Genomic DNA, 8,353 nt, shown 5'->3' with positions numbered 1-8,353 from the left:
AAATCATGGTAGTGCTAATATTAGTAGCTTATAATAATAACTTTAAAAAGCAAAAATAAATGCAAGCTGCTGACATGGCCAAAAAAGGGAAAATAATATCAGCACAACCATGTTTTAATAATTGTATAAATTAGTTTGTCGTTTCTTTTTTTTAATGGGAATGTGATAGCTTTTTGGGAACTGTATTATCCTTTGACAGCTCTCTGTGCAAATATAAAAAAATAGTGGTGCTGATATCATTTCCAGGTAAAAAATTCTCCAAAAAAGATTTTGCGTTTTTCCACCATTTGGCTAACTCATTTTTTATAGAAAAACATTTCCATAATTCAAAATTTTCTTTCTTTTCAGGAAAGAACCTTCCATTCTTACATCATGTCTGATTTGGCTTTTGAGAAGTGATTACGAGTAGACCTGGCAAAAGCAACCCACGGGTCTGAGTTTTAGTGACCCGTCAAAACTAACCCGCAGGTGACTCAACCCGTAAAAACACGGGTCAGGTCAACCCGCGGGCACCCGCAAGTCACTTGGCTTTTTAAAAGGTGGTGATTTTGTTATGCTAATCTAGTTAGATGGCTTTTTTTTCTAATGCAAAGGATGGTGATTTTGTCATGCTAATCTATTTTTTAAGGGTTTGATGCCTAAATAGATTATGGCTGGCACCATAGAATATAAATAGGTTGTGGCTAGCACCATAGGTTGATCCCAACCCTCCGATTTGAATGTTAGAGGATTGATCACTTGATCCTAACCCTCTATAGATCGGAGGGTTAGGATCAACCTATTGAAATGATTTTTGGGGCACAACCTATTTAGGCTGTGGGCCATCTAATGGACGGTTTGGATCATCCCACGGTGCCGGCCATACACCCCTCATCAAAATCTAGTGATAATATTTTCCAAAATAAACTACTGTTTGAATTTGCGGGTGACCCGTGGGTTGACCCGGCCCACCCTCGGGTCACCAAAATTCTGACCCGCAAAAATGCTGGTCATCTCCTGACTTGACCCGTGTGACCCGCACCTGCATCACCCGCGGGTTGACCCGGCCCGACCCACCCGTTTGCCAGGTCTAATTATGAGTCGTAAACAGGGTTCGATGGATCAAGGAAAAAACTTTGTAGATGAATAGATTGTAATAAAAACTTTCTTTAGGCCCTATTTGGATTGCAAGAAAAATATTTCTTCCAATTTTCATTTTCACAAATGAGATGGATCTCATTATAAATTGAAGGTTGCTCTAAATAAAACTTCAAATGTCTTAAATTGAGTAGAGAACTTTTATGGTGCCCGACCGTCAAAACCTTAAGGGCGGAGAGAGAGCAAAACCATCTCTCCCTTGATTTTTAATCCAAGAGAAACCCCCTTTTTTTACTTTTCCTTGGTTCAGTTCTCAAGGCAGCAGGTTTTGTCTGTATGCGCCCTTTATGTTTTGACGGTCGGCCATCATATAAATTCTCAAACTGAGTATACTTAAACATTAAAACATAACCACTCTGACATTTTCTTTCACCCCGGGGAGTTGTTGCACCAACAAGTTTCAATCCCCAATATTGTTGCCACCACCATCAAATGATGAACCAGTATATGATGTTTCACTATCCACATACTACTTTGCCCGAAAAGCTGTCAAATGTGCATAATAAGCAAGATGATCATTATAGACGCTATTGAGTACCGAGCGTTTGTGTAGCACAATTCGTTAGTATGTGTAGCACAATTCGTTAGTCAACATTCTCATCTGATCAATTATGAACTTGTTAATATCTCAGACTCCTCTTCTTCTTCTTTTTTCGAAAGGCAGATGGTGCTTAGAATAAACAATTAAGACCTTAATTTTCTCATCAAAGGGAAGGACTTCACACGTTGCTATTTTGAGCTTAATTTGAAAGAAGAGCCTAATTGTGACATAAAGCATTTGTAATTGAGCATGTCAAAATCTTGAGTTTTTTTTATAAAAAATAGTATTTGGAAAATACTTTCTAGGTGTATTTTGAAAAAGAAAAACTTTTATTTTTGGAAAAACTTGCTTTTTACAGAGTTTAGAAGTGTTGGGAAAAATATTCCCACATGAGAAGTGCAGACAGAAAGAGATGGGCTTGTATAGCTTTACACATATCTCTCCTCTTTTTCGTTGCACATTGGATCTTAGCCAGCGGACGGTGCGTTACAGCACGTGCGGCGTGGGCAATTGGCTGTAGGGCGCTAGTGGCAATGGCAGACCTAAACTACTGATTCCATAAACATTACTCACTCTCGTAAATCCCCAAACTACTGATTCCAAAGACATTTCTCACTCTCTTAAATCCCTGCAACCCCTTTGCACACTATTGGTGGGGGCGAATATCGTCTTAAGAAAAGCATCGGCATGCCTTGAACCACCTTCTTTCATCTATGTTCTACATCCACCATTACTTTTTCTCCAACACGCTGTTCAAGTTTATTTTTATTTACACAGACCTTTAGTGTATAATTTAATCCAAAATATTTACCATTTGTCTCATTATTGTGGAAACAAAAAAAAAATCCTAAGAAAAAAAAAAATTTCCTCAATAATTATTTCTCCTACAGTCCAAATAGGGCCAAAGTTTCTTAACAAATCAACCCTTGTTCAGTGACATAAATAGCTCCTTTTCAGAATAGAAAAGACCCTAATTGCTTGTCTACCATTTTAGTCTTCGCCCTATTGATGGTCTGAAATCATAACAAAGTTGCTTCTTTGAGGATTTTGTTGTGGTAGGTATAAATATTACCCTGGAAAATAGAGACACTTCATAAAAGGAGAGTTCTTGTATGTGATTCCAATAAGCACACACTAAAAAATTGTCCCATAAATGGACTACATAAATCAAAATAATTAGTAAGGAAAATTTCGTTGGTAAATAGCAAAAAATATTGCAAACAAGACAAGGCCAAACTCTCACAACTAATACAATTTACAGTTAATAATTTGGATAATAGGGATAATGGCCAATTAGCCCCACTTACCATGTTCATTTTGGATTTTGAGAATTGATTTTGAGGCCAAATCTGATTATTGGATTAAAAATTAAACACAAATTTGATTCCATTTAGACTTGTTTGTTATGTATTTTTGAGAATTGATTTTGAATCCAAAAAAGATTATTGAACTCAAAATTATTTGAGTACAATAATCGGCTTTGAACTCATAATCAACTCTCAAAATACAAAAAGAAGAGGCCTTATCAGTTTTGGACTCAAAATTGCATTTAATTTCAGAGTCCAATAATCAGTTTTGGACTCAAAATAGATTCTAGAAATAAAATAAAAAACGAATAGGGCCTAAATATAAGAGAGTTGATAAGTAAAAAAGTGAAAATATGGGAGCTAAATATAAGTAGGGTTTTGCTTAGGGTACGTGTTAAGTGCATTGGAAATGATATTTTACACCCATTTTGAGAATGTTTTGAAAATTTTACTAACATTTTTAGACTTTTCATTGGAAATGAGAGTAAAATATCATTTCCAATGCATCAAACAACTTATAGGCTACGATTTAAATTCAACAAAGAAAAATAAAGAAATATACACATTGTTAGATACTAAGAGTCTAAGACTACATGATCGGCGTGATTTTGGGCCACAAGAGATCCAAAACAAGGTCCAGACTGATGGCTCGGATCAATCAAAGGTAGACCAACCATGCCATAGTGGGTGCACCTCATTTTGTAACAATAAGGTCGTGTCTCGTTGTATATCAATGATGTGGCCTTAGTGAAGACTTCCTCTATGTTTCCGATGACTTTCAAATATGTCACATGATGGCTAATAATGAAAGGGAAAGTTAAAAAGGTAGATATTGACCCAAGTTTTTTAAACTTGTGCGCCCAAGGATTTTTGGGACACTTTATGGTTGTTAAAATCATTTGTCAGTGACTTTTATGTATTCATCTTCCTTCTTAAAAAAAAAAAAAAAAACAAAGAAACCATCATATCTTCAAGAATGTGAGCACCATCCATACCCCCAACCACAAAACCTGTTTGAGTGACAGGCCAAACCTAACCCTGGCCCATTTCAAACTCCCATTGGTTTGACTAGCTTGAAGACTTCCTCAAGGCTCTATTCACTTGTGTTCCCGGGAAAGCAAATCTCTGGAAAACAACCTATTTTTTCCTTGACAAGACAGAATTCCGGTGTTCACTTGCTTTCCAGGGAAAATAGAATTACACATGTGGAATTTCTACAATAAGTCAAAAAATGACATGGAAAAGCCCATTCCCCCCCCCTTAGGATTTTCATTTCCGACAAAAAACACTCGGATTTCGTTTCCCAGGAAAACTAGTGCAAAAAGAAGGGCAAGCAGTTTCCCTGGAAACCTTTTCCTGCGCAAGTGAACAGCCCGGAAACAGTCCAGGGAAACCTTCTCCTACATAGATTCCGTGGATTTCTTTTCCTAATGCCACGTCAGGTTCCCGGGAAACATTTTCTTTTCCTTTCCCGGAAAAACAAGTGAACAGAGCCTAAGTTCCTTGAATTGTTTGGCTTCAGAAACTAGAAATAATATTACTTTCACCTATTTAGGTAAGGGGGATGATGCATTGTGCATCATGTACATCGAATATCAGTGTATAAAGTCATCAAGAACCAATTGTGATGATGAGCTTACACACTGAGTTTTCAGTGCATAAGCTGGAAGATCTCAAGTGGGGAACCATTGATCTTAAACCAATTAGTATAGATCGATGGGTGAGATTAAATGTGAAATTACTGGATTTACTCGCAGACTAAGTGATCAATAGAGGGTAATCAGTGCATGTTTCCTAGTTAAATATGGATCATTTAGGGCAGCCCTAAATTAACTACATCAAAATTTATAGTAAGTTAAACTGATTAGAGTTTTATTATAGGTGCAACACTAATGGTTTTTTGTCTATAAATAAACGGGTTAGACTCTGCTGCCATCTAAGATATCATAAGGAGATTTTTCACATTAGAGATTTGATCATCTAGAGAGGCAATAGAAGATACAACCCTGATCAATCATCCGCAACAGCCAATCAAGGTAAGTTTCTGATTTTTCGTATTATAGATTAATCGCATACCAGTATTAGATTCATAATAAAAGAATCTATTATGTGTGATCATAGTGTTCTAAGTTTTGATTTAAACGAGTTTTAAATGCCATGATACTAGATTTACAGAAGTGACGCATTATTTAACAGGGTACGGGCACTACCATGTTTTACTAATTGCACAAACTCATCCTGTCTTTTCTGTTTTAACCGGCTTCTGAGAGTTTTTTGGGACCTGTAATAAGCTTTGACAGTTGTTTAAATAATAAAAGACAAGATGAATTAGTGCAATTATCAAAACATGGTAGATCCAATATCAGTAGACTAGTTAATATTTCCTATGTTCTTTTTCAGGGACGGATATTCACACTACCATATTTTGATAATTTCACTCATTATTTCGCTTACACTTTCTGATTGGCTGCTGAGATTTTTTGGGGAATTGTAACAGCCTTCTACAACTGGTAAAAAAAGGGTAAAAATTAAGAGATTAGTGTTTTGATAGTGTGGTTATCAGTCTCTCTTTTTGTTGTAATCCTTAATCATGATTTCATTAATGATTAAAAGAAGTAGAGTAGAAGCCAAGGAAAAGGAGATTTTAACATCTCTGTTTTCCATATATGAAGAAGGCTGATTATCATTTGACAACACACTGCATAGCTAATCATGGTAAAAGCTAGGTTAAGTAGGGCTTAAGTCTGATCTAATGGGCTTAATCACTTCTCTAAAAATAAACATTAAAGAACCCAAATGCAATTACAAAATTTAGATTTTAATAGAAAAATTAAGTCGTGGATAAGGTTGTCTGATTAGAGCATGAATGAAATATCTATTTTAGTTGTCTATTAACAAAACCAGTAACACGAGCTTTCATATGTACGAGTGTCCCTTGATATTTTAAACTGATGAAAAACACAGAACTGTCACCATTTAACAAAAAAACATGACTGGTATTTTTAGTAATTTTTTGAGTAGGCTACTGATATTTGTACTACTATGTTTTGATAATGAGACAAACTCACCATGTCCTTTATTATTTAACCAGTTTTCAAAAGCTATCAGAATTCCGAAAAAACATTTCAGCAGCCAATAAAAAAGGGAAAGACAAGGTAACTTTGTCTCATTATCAAAACATGATAGTGCAAATATCAGTAGCCAAAAAATGTTGACACTTTTTTATCAAATATTTATGGGTAATCCTTGACATCCCAACCAGAGGCAGAAGATGGAAAAAACCAAAGAAAATGATTGAATTCACATGACCAAGGCTAACAAGAGAAAATGAAAGGAGGCATTAGTTTAAACCCTCTCTCTCTCACCCAAGTACTAGAAGTATGCATCCCTCTATTTCATCTATGGCTTTGGAGCTCTCCCAAGTCTAAAACAGCCTCTGAAATCTGGATCTAGAGAGAAGGTTCCAAAGATAGCCTGCACCGACTTTAATTTCAATCGAGCAGCAAACCCAATGCATTTTGACTTCCACACCATTGACCCAAACCAAACTGCGAACTTCAAGGTCCACAAAATCCAAAACAAATGAAATAAAAAGGACTAACACAATCCTTCTTTTTCTCATGGGCTTGCCAGCTTAACTTCATTGCCCCTTATTAGGCCTTGAAGAAATATCAAACAGAAAGCTCCCCTTTTTAGTTTCTGAGCACACATGATTTGGTTTCATACCAGGAGAGTGATGGGTCTGAGAAAGGATATGGCCTTCTGGTTTCTTCTTTTGATACTGTTGCAGTTAGAGACTTCATGTCTTGCAAATAAATCGGCTAAATTTGGCAGATTGAAAGATGGGTCTGGTTCTGATTTGGTGGGTCCTGTTGATTCTAATGGTAAGTTTGGAGGAGAGAGAGATAAAGGTGGAGATGGGGTTTTTGGAGTTGAAAAGAGAAGAATTTATACAGGTCCAAATCCTCTGCATAACAGATAAAGAGCAGTTTGGTGTCATTCTTTCAAGCTGTGAGATCTTTCTTTCTTTCTTTCTCTTTTAAATCTACTTGGCAGATATATAATGTTTAGGTTTTATTGCCATGAATGTTGCAATCTTTCAAATGTATATGATATTTACTGTGGATTTCTTAGTTATACATGGCAAGAAAAAGAAGAAGTTCATATATTTATTACAGTGGTACTGGTGTTTTTTGTTTGTGTTTTTTGCTTTTGCTGTGTTCTGGTTTTTCCGGGTGTTTTTACTTTGTGATTTCAACAGTAGCTCTCAGTTACATTTATGGTTAAAAATGATATCGGCACTCCCTTGTTATAATAATGTCAGTTCATTTTCTGGTTGGTAGGATGGGATTGAACCTCTGACCTAAAAGGTTGAGGTGACTCCTACTTTTGCTTTGCATTTTTCTAGTTAGCTGTTAAAGGTTTATTACAATTCCATAAACATTATCAACAGCTGACCAGAAAAGTGATTAGAACAGGGAGGAGAGCCATTATCAAAATAAGAGAATGTAGATATCATTTCCCTTTTGAGGAGTGATGCCATGAGATTGCATAGGGCTGCAACTCGAGCCGGGTTTTACCTGACCCACATCGACCCGACCCGAAAAGAAGGGGTTTCAGGTTGGATCGGGTTTAGGATCCAAAAACCCGGATGAATCTCGGGTCGAGCCGGTTTTGAAGGGGCCCAACCCAACCCGACCCGACCTGAGTTGCACGCATCGCACATGCCTCTCTTTCCATCTTCTGTTCATTTCCCCCTTCAGCTCTAGGGTTTCAACTTTAAAGAAGAGAGAACCAAGGAGATTTGCTATCACTTCGTCGATCTGACGGAGACGTAAAATATTTTCATTCAATGGTTTTATTAAAATAAATCCTGTTAGTACAAGTGTTTATGTCCATTCATTAAAAATCATTATGATAAAAATAACTTGAAGGCTATGATCTCAGTTGACATGCACATCTATTAGGGGATAAGTTATTAGTTAATGCACTAAATAGTTTGATGTTTATCTCACATGAGTATAATCATTTTCATTTGGTAACGCATCAATTTATTCTCTCTGGACTAGTTATTAGTTAATGCACTGAAGAGTTTCCCATGCTTGAGTTTTCTGCTTCTATGAGTTGAGTTGCCTTGCCAAACAAGAGTTTTCCTTAAAAAATTGCGTCAACGTGAAAAAACCCGACTCAACCCTACCTGAGATTTATCATGGGTAGGGCCGGGTTTGGGAATCGTGGGTTTTCCGGAAAAAATCCAACCGACCCGACCCGAGATATTTTTCGGGTAGGGTTGGGTTCTTCAAATCCCGACCCGCCCGACCAGAGTTGCAGCTCTAAGATTGCACTTCCATGAGAGTTCCCATCAGAT

The sequence above is a fragment of the Tasmannia lanceolata genome, unplaced genomic scaffold (genome assembly GCF_043159265.1).
Source record: "Tasmannia lanceolata isolate RefF3 unplaced genomic scaffold, GAP_Taslan_0.1 ptg000007l, whole genome shotgun sequence".
Taxonomy (NCBI): domain Eukaryota; kingdom Viridiplantae; phylum Streptophyta; class Magnoliopsida; order Canellales; family Winteraceae; genus Tasmannia; species Tasmannia lanceolata.
Note: the sequence above shows the minus strand (reverse complement) of the source record.